A 12,156-nucleotide genomic window follows, 5' to 3' on the forward strand; every position below is an offset into this window, starting at 1 on the left:
GGCTGTTTCTCACTTTCTCCTCCCTCCTCAATCCCCCCCCCTCCCCACTCCCCACTCTAAAGTGGTGAGTTTATTCCTTTTTTCGCTCAAAGAAGGACTAGGTGAGAACTGCGCCATCATCCCCCCACACCCCACATCTGTACCTGTATCCTCTGCCTTCACAGCAGTGATCATGGATGGTCCTGCTCCTGTCTGAGGCCACCTCTTAGCTGGGGCACAGGATCAGGTCCCCTCCCTCCCCTGCATCATCAACTTCCCGCCTCTACTGGCTCATTCATTCCTGGATACAAACATGTCGTAATATCTCCCAATTTTTAAAAAAGAAACTAAATCAAAAAAAAAAATCCTCTCATAAAAATCCACCACTCAATTCCATGTGTCCTTCCAACCTGGTCTATCTCTGTGGCATTCCTCACAGGATAATTCCTCAGTCCATTCTCTCACCCACCATGTTGTCTTTTTATTTTTACCAAATATCCATTTGCACATAGTTTAAAAGGTCCAACACTTCTACAAGGCTTGTTACGAAGACAGATACCCCATCCCATTTCCTGAATCTCAGACACAACTTGTTTCAGTGCGTTAGCTGATTCTCTAATTGTTACTTCTTTGCCTCTAAATAGAATACTTCTAATGCTCCTTCTTTGTTATTCAGTTTTATGCATCGTCCTTGGTGAGTTGGCTCTTCTTTCAGACTCCCCCATCCTCCAGATATAATTACTGTACAACTGATTAGCTCAATGTGCAGTGAAGGGAAGTGTTTATGTGAGAAGTTGTAAGTGCCTTCAGGAAGGTGACCCAGAGTATAAGTGTGTGGGGACACGGAAGGTGGCTGTTTTCCTAGGGTGGTCAGGGTGGCCTCATTGGGAAGGTGACCTTGAGGAAAGATGTGAAGGACATGAGGCATTATCCACGAGGATGTCTGGGGAAGTTCTTCACAGGCAGGGGAACCTCCAGTGCAAATGCGCTCGGGCAAGAGTGTGTCTGTTTTTCTGGGAAGAGCGAGGAGGCTGGTGTGGCTGCAGCAGAGAATATTGAGATGAGGTCTGAATTACACCCAGGCCATGTAGACCTCGAAGGTGTTGGAAGGTTTTGACTTTTCTGAGTAAGATGTGGAGTTACAAGACTGCTTTGAACAGAAGATAACCTCATAGCACTTCTCTTTAGAAGCATCATTGTGGTGCTGTGCAGAATCAAGAGGTGAAGGACAAGCAACCGGTAGAGAAAATTGTAGGAGACTAGTGCTGTGTCCCAGGCTAGAGATGTTCATTGCTTTGTCTGGACTGTGAGCAGAGAAAATAATAGGAAGGGATTGGATTCTGGGTACCTTCTGAAGATGGGCTTTACAGCCTCTCCTAATGGATTAAATCTGGGTTATGAGAAAGAGGATCAAGGAGGACACCCCAAATTTCAGACTGTGCAAGTAGAAATATGGAGTGCCTTCAGTGGAAATGGAGAGGAGGAGAGAAGAGACACGTTTGAGGAAGCAGCGTCATAGTCATCCAATTTAGGAAATGTTGAATTTGAGTTGTTTATTAGAAATGCAAGTGAGGTTAGCAGTTAGATAATTTGAGTCTGGAGTTTAGGTGACATGTCTTGGTTGCAGAAATGGATTTGAGAGGTGACACCGTATAAATGATATTTAAAGGCTTGAAAACCAATGAGGTCACCAGGGGAGTGATGACTGTAGAAAAGAAAAGAACAAGGACTGAACCCTGAACCACACCCCCGCCCCCCCCCCCCCGCCCCCGGTGGTAGGTGGTCTGATCAGACCACACATGCAGAGCACGCTGCATAGTTCTGACACCACATCTAGAAGGCATGGAGACCAGGGGGTCCTAAACTTTCCTGTGCACAGGAATCCTCTGGACATCTCATTAAGATCGAGACAGTCTGGATGAGCTTGAGATTCTGCATTTATAACCCGTTTGGTGCTGATGCTGCTGGTCTTCAGAGCACACATTTAGTAGCACGAACATAGACCAGGATTGCCACAGCACTGTGCATCAGTCTCAGATGTAGGGCTAGCTAAATACGTGATTCTTGGGTGCTGTGCTCAATATTCTAAGATAGTGAGTCTGGGGAGAGGCCTTGAGTATTTTGTAACAAGCCCACAAGCTATCCTGCTGCTTGGCCAGATTGGGAACCTCTGATGCCAATGACCAGAGAGTGATCAGGGTGAAGAGGAGTCTTAAATTCACATTTAAAATTTTGCTGGGAAGAAAGACGGAAGACATATGCTGGGAGGTATGTGTTGTTGTCTCTGCCATAGGGTGTACACAGGTGGTAGATTTTGGAAGTGGTTATCAGCTCAGCAAAAGAAAGCCTGAGTTGCTAAGAGAGTTCTTAAATGTTCTCACCACAAAAAAGAATTGGTCATTATGTGATGTGATGGAGGTGTTAGCTTACTCTATTATTTATTGTTAATTATTTTGCAATGTAAGGATCAAATCAACAGGTCGTACACCTCTGACATCCACAATATTATATGTCAATTTTATCTCACCACAGCTGGGAAAAGATCTCTGAATCCTTGCCCTGTGAATCTTTTTCCTACATGGATTTCTCACTCCCTTCTTGGTGTGAACAATGGATTCCAAATTGTTCTAATTGAAACATAAATGAATGTAGATAAATAGAGAGAGAGAGAGAAAGTGTTAGGGCCTCGGGTCCCACATAGGAATTGCTGCCGCTGCTTCTAGGTACAGATGCCACTGTTCCTACCGCTGACTCTGCTGATGCTGGACACTGGGTCCTGCAGCTGGGACTGCTGTCTCTGCTGCCCCTGGCTGCTTCGTGACACCACTGCCACTCACGCCACCTTTGCCAGATGCCTTCTGCACAGTTCCAGTCTATCTGTGTCACCACGTCCTGAGTCAGAGTCCAGCGTGTGGTCACCTGACTGGTGGAGCCTTATGACATGTCCAACTGCAGGAATGTTTGGGAAAGTGGGTTTTCCTCTAGTATGGATGGAGGGGGTCTCTGCCTCCTTCCAAGACTCTTTAAGTGTGGGGTTCTCCCAACATGGAAAGAGGGTACAGGTTCTAAGGGTCATGTTAAGGGTGAGGAATGGGAAAAAATGACAAACTTCAGCTTTTTTGGAGGAGTAATCTGAAACCAGAACTTGATCTGGTACATTGTAAACACTCAGGTTTGGTTGGATAGGTGACATCTTTCAACTTACTCCCTTGATAGTGTGTTATGGGGTCCAGCTTTTGTCTACTCTAGTATGTTCACAAATAAGGGGAGTGGCATTGTGGGATGAGAAAGTGATTCCTCAGAATGTCTTCTCCCAGCCTTCGTCTCTTACTGGGATTAAAAACACCAAGATCGGTAAGACTTCAGAGATCCTTACTTATATACACTGACATTTTACATTAACTTTTATATTTCTTTGTGCACATAGTTCTTGGGAGAGTATAACATTGATCAGTATTTATGTGACCCCAAGAAAAGGCTAAAAAACATCTTAGTTTAGAAACTCTGCCACTCAGTCTCTGGTCCATGAAGAGATAATAATCAAACTGTTTCAGCAGATCCAATGACATAATAGAAATGCTCATCTTTTCCATGACAGTCACCAGTCTGGGACATGATAAGGTAGAGGCTTACTTGCTTACACTCACTTTCAGTTTCTGTGTGTGTCTTACTGTGGGCAGATTACACAGTTCAGAAAGGAGCACCGTTCCTAGAAGACTCAAGGTAGCATAGGTTTAGGTGGACTTGCATCCTAGCACCTGCCCGGGGGCCAGGTAAATACCAGGAATCATCAAATAGGTCATAGGGATTCCATTTCCATAACCTGGGAGGCTAAATTTTAAAGCTGCCGCTTCCACTAAAAACAAATGAACATAATCAATCAAATATAAAAAGCGCCCAAAAGTATAGTAGAATAATCAAGAGAATAATGATTTAGACCAATACATAAAGGTGGGCAAATAATCCAGAGAGAAAAGCTGTTTTTATCCTTAGGGCGTTTGCCAAATCTGGAAAAATCTTAGCTTTGGTTGTCTTGGGGTCATGAGCTGCAATAGACAGGAAGTGATGCCCAGAGCTTATTCATGTGGGGAGCATGAGAGACATACCCTCCACAAAAATCTGGGGAAACAAGGTTCATATCCTCACAGTAAGTGTGAAACTAAACAAAATCTGCTTCGTCCCCTAAAACAAAGTAGTCTAAGAAAATTTGCCTTTGAGTCAGCAAAAAAAATAAAAAGGGCAAACAACAGTTTCTGAGAATTTGCAACCATAGCTACCTCTCCTGTGATTTTACTCCAAATTTGCTTTACCATTTTGGACAAAAATGACTTCATGCCATGAATTTAGTTTATAATTGGCCTGGATTGATGATGACCTAAAAATTGGAAGAAAGAAACAAAAATCTCTACAGAAATCTACGCTTAACCTAGGTTTCTAAGAATTTACACAAATAATTATGCAAGGAAAATAAGCAGCTCATAGCAAGAAACATAGAAGTGCAAATGGAAAAATACTATGAGAAGCACAAACAACAAAGGCTAGTATAAAGAGGCTCATAAAACTTCAATATTGGAATTATGAGACATAGATTACAACACAACCAAGACATGATGTAAACATATAAACATATTTATGATATAAAGAAAAAAATGAAACATTGAAAATGCCTGCAGAAAAAGAATGACAAAATTAACCATGCCTGCAGAACATAGGAAATTAAATATAACCTATCTGACTTTAAAGCAACCAAATAAGTTTTTTGAAATTAAAATTAAAACAATTTGAATTAAAAACTCAGTTTACAGACTTTTGCTTTGGGCCATGATGGAATAGAAACAACCAGATTTACTCTCCTATCTTGAACAACTACAACTTCAGATAAATATATAAAACAAAGGTATTGAGACCTTGGACAACAGGCAGCACAAGGATTGTGATCCCTAAGAGAAGGGAAAGAAGAGGTAAAGCAAGCCGACAATTGTCCACCTTCCTTCCTGGAGAGAGTGTCCAGGACACAGGGCAGGGAGGAGGAGCCCTAACAGAGCCCCGCAGTCTCACTGAGTTAGGGGGACAGAGTTGTGAAATGGGGAGGCCAGGACAGCCAATTAAGGGGGAAGGCACGTACAGAAGACAGCTGAACAGAAAAAGCACTGGAAGTCTGCAGAGGGTTCCCCTCAAGTCTTCAGCTCATCAGTGCTTGCACACAAGGAAACTATCCAAGGGCAGGAAAGAATAACCCAAAAAGGTTACAGGGAATAGTATCTAGTGCTCTACAGGGCTAGGAATAATGCCTGTCCCACCAGCCGGACTGGAAATCCTTATAATTTGCTGGGAATTAGGTAGAGTCTGCAGAAGGGTCTCATTTCAGAAGTTGGGAATAATTTGCCTTGGTCTAAAGATTTTCCAAACAGGAAATATCATGCCTAACAGATATTAAAAGCAAGATCCCAAAGCATCAAACAACTTCCAAATAACTTGTGTCCCAGAAATAAAGGTGAAAAATATTTGTGGAATGCATAAATGTCTAGCAATGAATAAGGTAAAATCATAATATCTGACATCAAGTGAAAAATAACCATTCATGCAAAAAAAACAAAAAGTACAACCCACAAGGCAGAGAAAAGTAATCAATTTAAACTAACCTAGAACTGACACAGATGTTAGCATTAGCAGTAAATGACACTAAAAGAGCTACTGTAAATGTATTTCTTATATTCAAAAAGTTACATAAGAGACGTGAAAGTATATAAAAGACCAAAATCAAACTTCTAGTGATGAAAATGTCTGAGTTGAAAACTACACTGAATGGTAGATTTCATATTGCAGAAGAAAAACTCAGTGACCTTGAAGACATAGCAATACAAACTCTCCAAAATTATATAAAGTAATTATTATTACAATGTATTGTAACACATTTAGAGATGATTTGTATAACAAAACAGCCCAAAAAGGAGGAAGTAGATATGCGGCTATGGAGTCATGTCTCTATATCTAACTGAAATTAAGTTAATTTAAACCTGAAGTGGATTTTCATAAATTAACATAAGGATATGGTAATCTCTAGAGTAACTACTGAGTAAAATACTCTAAAATATAGTGACAAGTTATTAAATAATTAAAATATTACAGTAGAAAATATCCACTTAATGAAAAGGCATAAGTAAAAGAGGAATAGGGGGGGAAAGACATGGGACGCGAGAAAATAAAGGTAAAATGGCCACACAAATCCAATGTATCAACATTAACATTAAATGTAAATGGATTAAAGCCAATCAAAGCAGAGGTTGTTAGACTGAAAACAAAACAAAATACATCTATACTGTCTACAGTAGACACACCTGAGATTCAATTATGAATGGATCAAAATTACAAGGATGGAAAACATCTCAGGCAAATGGCAACCAGAAGAAAGCTGGAGTAGCTACACTGATATCAGACAAAAGAGACTTTTACAAAAGTGCTAGTAGATAAATAGGGACATTTTATAATGATAAAAGAGTCAACTCACCAGAAAGATAAAACCATTGTAAACATATCTGCACCTAATAATAAACACCAAATACAGGAAAACAAAATTGACAGAAATTAAGAGAGAAACAAACAATACAACAATAACAGTTGGAGACTTCAATGTATCACTTTCAATAATGGATAGAACAACTACGCAGAAGATCAACAACAAAAAAGAAGACTTCAGCAGTACTATAAACCAACAGTATAAACCTAACAGACATTTATGGAACCCTCCACCCAATCACAGCAAAATATATATTCTTCTCAAATGCACATGGAGACTTCCACAGGATAAACCATATGCTAGGCCATAAAACAAACCTCAATAAATTTAGAAGGATAGAAATAACAGAAAGTATATTCTTTTCTCACAGTGGCATGAAATTAGAAATCAACCAATAACTGAGAGAAATTTGGGAAACTCACAAACATGTGGAAATCAAATAACACACTCTACATAACCAATAGATCAAAGAAGATATCAAAAGAGAAATTAGAAAATGTTTCAGATCAATGAAAATGAACACACAGCATACCTAAATTTATGGGTTGCTACTAAAAGAATACAAACAGAGAAATTTATAGCTGTAATGCTTACATTAAAAAAGAGACATCTCAGGGGCCAGCCCCATGGCTGAGTGGTAAAGTTCGCTTACTCTGCTTCCGTGACCCAGGGTTTCGCTGGTTTGGATCCTGGGCGCAGGCCATGCTGAGGCGGCATCCTACGTAGCACAACTAGAAGGACCTACAACGAGAATATACAACAATGTACTAGGAGGCTTTGGGGAGAAGAAGAAAAGAAAAAAAGACTGGCAACGGTCTGGCCCTGTAAGCTCACGGCCAATCTTTGAAAAAAGAAAATAGAGACATCTCAATTCAATTACCTAACCTTTCACCTTAAGTCAAAGGTAAAAGAAGAACACACAAAACCAAAAGCAAGCAGAAGGAAGGGAAAAGTAAAGATTACACTGAAAATTAATGAAACAGAGAAAAGGGAATAGAGAAACTATACATAAAATTCACCAAATCAAATTTGGTCCCTTGATAAGCAACAAAGTTGGCAAAACTTCAAATAGAATCACTTTTAAAAAGAGAGAGAAAGAGAGAAGCCTCGAATTACCAGGATCAGCAGTGAAAGACGGGACATTATGACTGACCATACAGAAATAAAGAGAATTATAAAAGAATGTTACGAACAATAGTATGCCATGAATAAGACTAAATAGACAAATTCATAGAAAGATACAAACTACTAAAGCTGATTCAAGAAGTAGACAATCTGAATACACCTATAGCGAGTCAGAAGATTGAATCAGTTATCAAAATTACCACAGAGAAAGCCCAGGCCCAAATGTCCTCACTGGTGAATTCTACCAAATATTTGAAGAAGAATTAAAAACAATGCTTTATAAACTCTTTCAAAAAGGAGAAGAGGAAGGAACAGTACCACATCATTTCATAAGGCCAGTGTTATTCACATACCAAAACCAGACAATGATATCCCAAGAAAAGAAAACTACAGGCCAATATCTCTTATAAATATGGACACAGAAATCCTCAACAAAATATAGCAAGTCAAACCAGCAACATATAGAAAGAATTACATACCATGACTAAGTGGAATTTATGCCAGAAATGCAAGGGTAGTTTAACATTCAAAACATCAATTAATGTAATACATCATATTAATATAATAAAAAACAAAACACACATCCTTATCTCAGTAGATGAAGAAAAAGAATTTGGCAAAATCTGACACCCTTTCACGATTTAAAAGAAAACAAACCAACACTCAACAAACAGGCCAAAGAAGGAATTTCTTCAATCTGATTAAGGGTATTTATGAAAACTCTAAAGCTAACATCATAGTAAATGGTAAAATAATGGTTGTTTTCCTCCTAAATCAGCAATGAGACGAGGATGTCCACTCTCACCACTTCCATTCAACATTGGGCTAGAGGTTCTAGGCAGAGTAACTGTGTGAGAAAAAGAGATAAAATGCATTCAAACTGGGAAGGAAGAAATAAAAGTATCTCTGTTTGCAGATGACACGATGTTATACATAGAAAATCCAAAGGAATCCACTAAAGAACTGTTAGAACTAATGAAGTTCTGCAAGATTGTAGGATTTGAGGCAAACATGCAAAAATAAATTCTACTTCTATACAATAAACAATCCAAGAATGAGATTAAGAAAATATTCCATTTACAATAGCATCTAGAAGAATAAAACATTAGGGATATATTTAGTAAAAGAAGTACAAAACTTACACTCTGAAAACTACAAAACATTGATGAAAGAAGTTAAACATCTACAGGAATGGGAAAATGTTCATGGATTAGAAACCTTCATGTTATTAAGATGGCATGCACCTGAAATTGATCCATAGATTCAACACAATCCCTATCAAATATCTAACTGACTTCGTATAGGAATTGGCAAACTGACTCTAAATTCATATGGAAATTCAAGGAACCTACAATAGCCAACCTTATCAAAGGAGAAGAAAATAAGAGGACTCATAATTCTCAGTTTCAAAACTTCCCACAAAGCAATGGTAGTCAAGGCAGTGTGGTACTGGCATATTGATAGACATGTAGATCAATGGAATAGAATTGAGAGTCCGTAAATAAAACCATGCGTCTATGGCCAACTGACTTTCAACAAAGGTGCCAAGATCATACAATGGGGGAAAGAATAGTCTTTTCAATAAATAAATGGTGCTGGAACAACTGGACAGCCACACACAAAATAATAAAGCTGGACACTCCCTTACACCATATACCAACATTAATATAAAATGGACCAAAGACCTAAACATAAGAGCTAAAACTATAAAAGTCTTAGAATAAAAATAGGGGAAAATCTTCATGACATAGGATTTGGCGATGATTTCTTAGATATGACACCAAAGGCACAGGCAACAAAAGAAAAAATAGGTTAATGGTAGTGTATCAAAATTAAAAACTTCTCTGTATCAAAGGATTATATCAACAGTAAAAAGACAACCACAAAATGGAAGAACATATTTGCAAATCCTGTATCTGATAAGTGATTAATATCCAGAATATGTAAATCCAACAGCTCCATAGCAAAAAGACAAACAACTCTATTTTAAAATGGGCAAAAGAATTGAATAGACATTTCTCCAGATACGATATTCAAATGTAAGCATATGCATATATATTGTACTTTGGATATTCCTTTCCTGACTGATTAATGATTTTGAGCATCTTTTCAGGTACTATGATACATACATATGCCTGGTAGTTTCTAGGGTCTGAGAAAGGGGTGAATTGGGAGTTACCGTTCATTAGGAATATAGTTTCAATATGGGATGATGAAAAAGTTTTGCTAAGATGGTTATAGCTCCAAATGGATCCAAAGATTCAATGTAATCTCTATATAAATCCCAGCTGGTTTCTTTCCAGAAGCTGATGAGTTCATCTTAAAATTCAAGTGGAAATTCAAAGGACTAGATAAAAACACTCCTGAAAAAGAACAAAGTCTGACTTTGTTCACATTCTTGGTTTCAAAATTTACCACAAACCTAAAGTAATCAAGACAGTGTGTTACCAGCATAAGAACTGACATGTAGAATAGAATTAGAATTGAATGGAATAGAATTGAGAGGTCAGAAATCAACTCTCACATTTATGGTAAATTGAATTTCAAGAGGAGCGCAGAGACAATTGAATGAGGAAAGACTAATCTGCTGACATGATTGTGTATCCACATGCAAAAGATTGAAGTTGGACCCTTACCTCCCACTGTATGAAAAAATTATCTCAAGGTAAATTACAGACCTAAATATAAATGCTAAAACTATAAAACTCTTAGAAGAGAATACACGGATAAATCTTCACGACCTTAGATTAAGCAATGTTTTCTTACATATGACACCCAAAATACGTGTAACAGAGGAACAAATAGATAAATTGGACTTCACCAAATTTAAAAACTTTTGTGCTTTAAAGGACACCATCGAAAAAGTAAAACTATAGACCAGATTGGGAGAAAATATTTGCAAATCTTGCATCTAAGGAACTAGTCTCTAGAATACATAAAGACCTCATCCAACTCAATACCAGGAAAAAACAAATTTAAAAATGAGCAAATGTTTGTTAGATATTTACCCATGGAAGATATACAAATGGCCAATAAGCACATAAAAGATGCTCCACATCATTGTCCGTAGGGAAATGCAAATCAAAAATACAATGAGATACCGCCTTATGCTTCCTAGGATGGCTGGAATAAAAAAGGCCAGTATTAATAAGTGCTGTGCGGTTGTGGAGAAATTGGAGTCCTTGTATACCGCTGGTGGGAATATAAAATGGTGCTGCCACTTTGGAAGAGTCTGGCAGTTCATCAAGTTCTGCACTTGCTATACGACCAGCAAGTCCATTCCTAGGTGTTTACCCAAGAGAAATGAAAACGTTATGTCCACACAAAAACTTGTACACGATATTCACAGCAGCATTTTTCATAATAGCTAAAAAGCAGAAACAATTCATATGTTCATGAATTGATAAATAAATAAATAAAAGTGGTATCCGTGCAGTGGAATATTATTTGGCAATAAAAAGAGAATGAATTATGGATGCATGCTATACACGCTGAACCTTGAATACATTCAGCTCCATGAAAGAAAACAAACAAAAGATCAAATGGATTGTTTGGCCCTATTTGTATGAAATGTCCATAATAAGCAAACCCCTATGGACAGAAAGTAGATGAGTGTGTTCCTAGGGAGGAGGGGAGTTTTGGAGGGAAATAGGGACTGACTGCTCAGGAATAAATGGTTATGGGGTAATGAATGTTCCAAAATGGATTGTAGCGATGATTGCACAACTCTGTGAGTATACTAAAAGCCAGTTCTTTTAAATGATTGAATTACATATGGAAATTATATCTCAATAAATCTGTTCTAACAAAAAGTGATGGCCCACATCAAATGAAGTAGAAATGCCAGAACTGCCATGACAGATTGTAGAAGAAGAGATCAAAGGACTCAGAGAAGTGGGCATGCTAGTATGAATCTACTCTATGAAACTGGAAAACCACCAGGTGAGTATTTTCCTTGGAAGGGGCCCAAAGGATACGCTGCATATCAGGCAATGAGGAATGAGCAGGTGAGCAGAGTATCAACCTCACTGCATTTTCGCTTTGCAGGCTGCGGCTGACTCAAGGAGATAATATTACAAAACTAGGCTCCCTAGCATCAATGGGGATGATAGGATCCCAGAAAGCCACAGGACAGTTGGCAGAGAATTAGAAACAAGGGCAAATTCGCCATAATAGCCAGCAATGCCGGAATGAAAGCCAGGAAATTCTGACTGCAAGGGATTTTTGGAAGCATTTAACAGACATGTTGTTTCTAGGGGCAAGAGAGATGGGTGGCCAACAAGAGTGTTATTTAATATGGATTAACAGATCAAGAATGAGCACATTGAAGGCTGAGATTAGTTGCCCAATAGAAAGTTACAATCCCTTGCCCAGTTTCCAGACCTACACATACAAATGAGATAACTTAGGGTGGGGCTCCTAGATAGACTCAGGATGGGGCTGGTCACCAAAAACACCAACTGATTAGAGGCTTGGGACTTTCAGGCCCACCTACTAACCACTGGGAAGGTTGGGGGTGCTGGAGATCAAGCTCT

The sequence above is a fragment of the Equus caballus genome, chromosome 20 (genome assembly GCF_041296265.1).
Source record: "Equus caballus isolate H_3958 breed thoroughbred chromosome 20, TB-T2T, whole genome shotgun sequence".
NCBI lineage: Eukaryota > Metazoa > Chordata > Mammalia > Perissodactyla > Equidae > Equus > Equus caballus.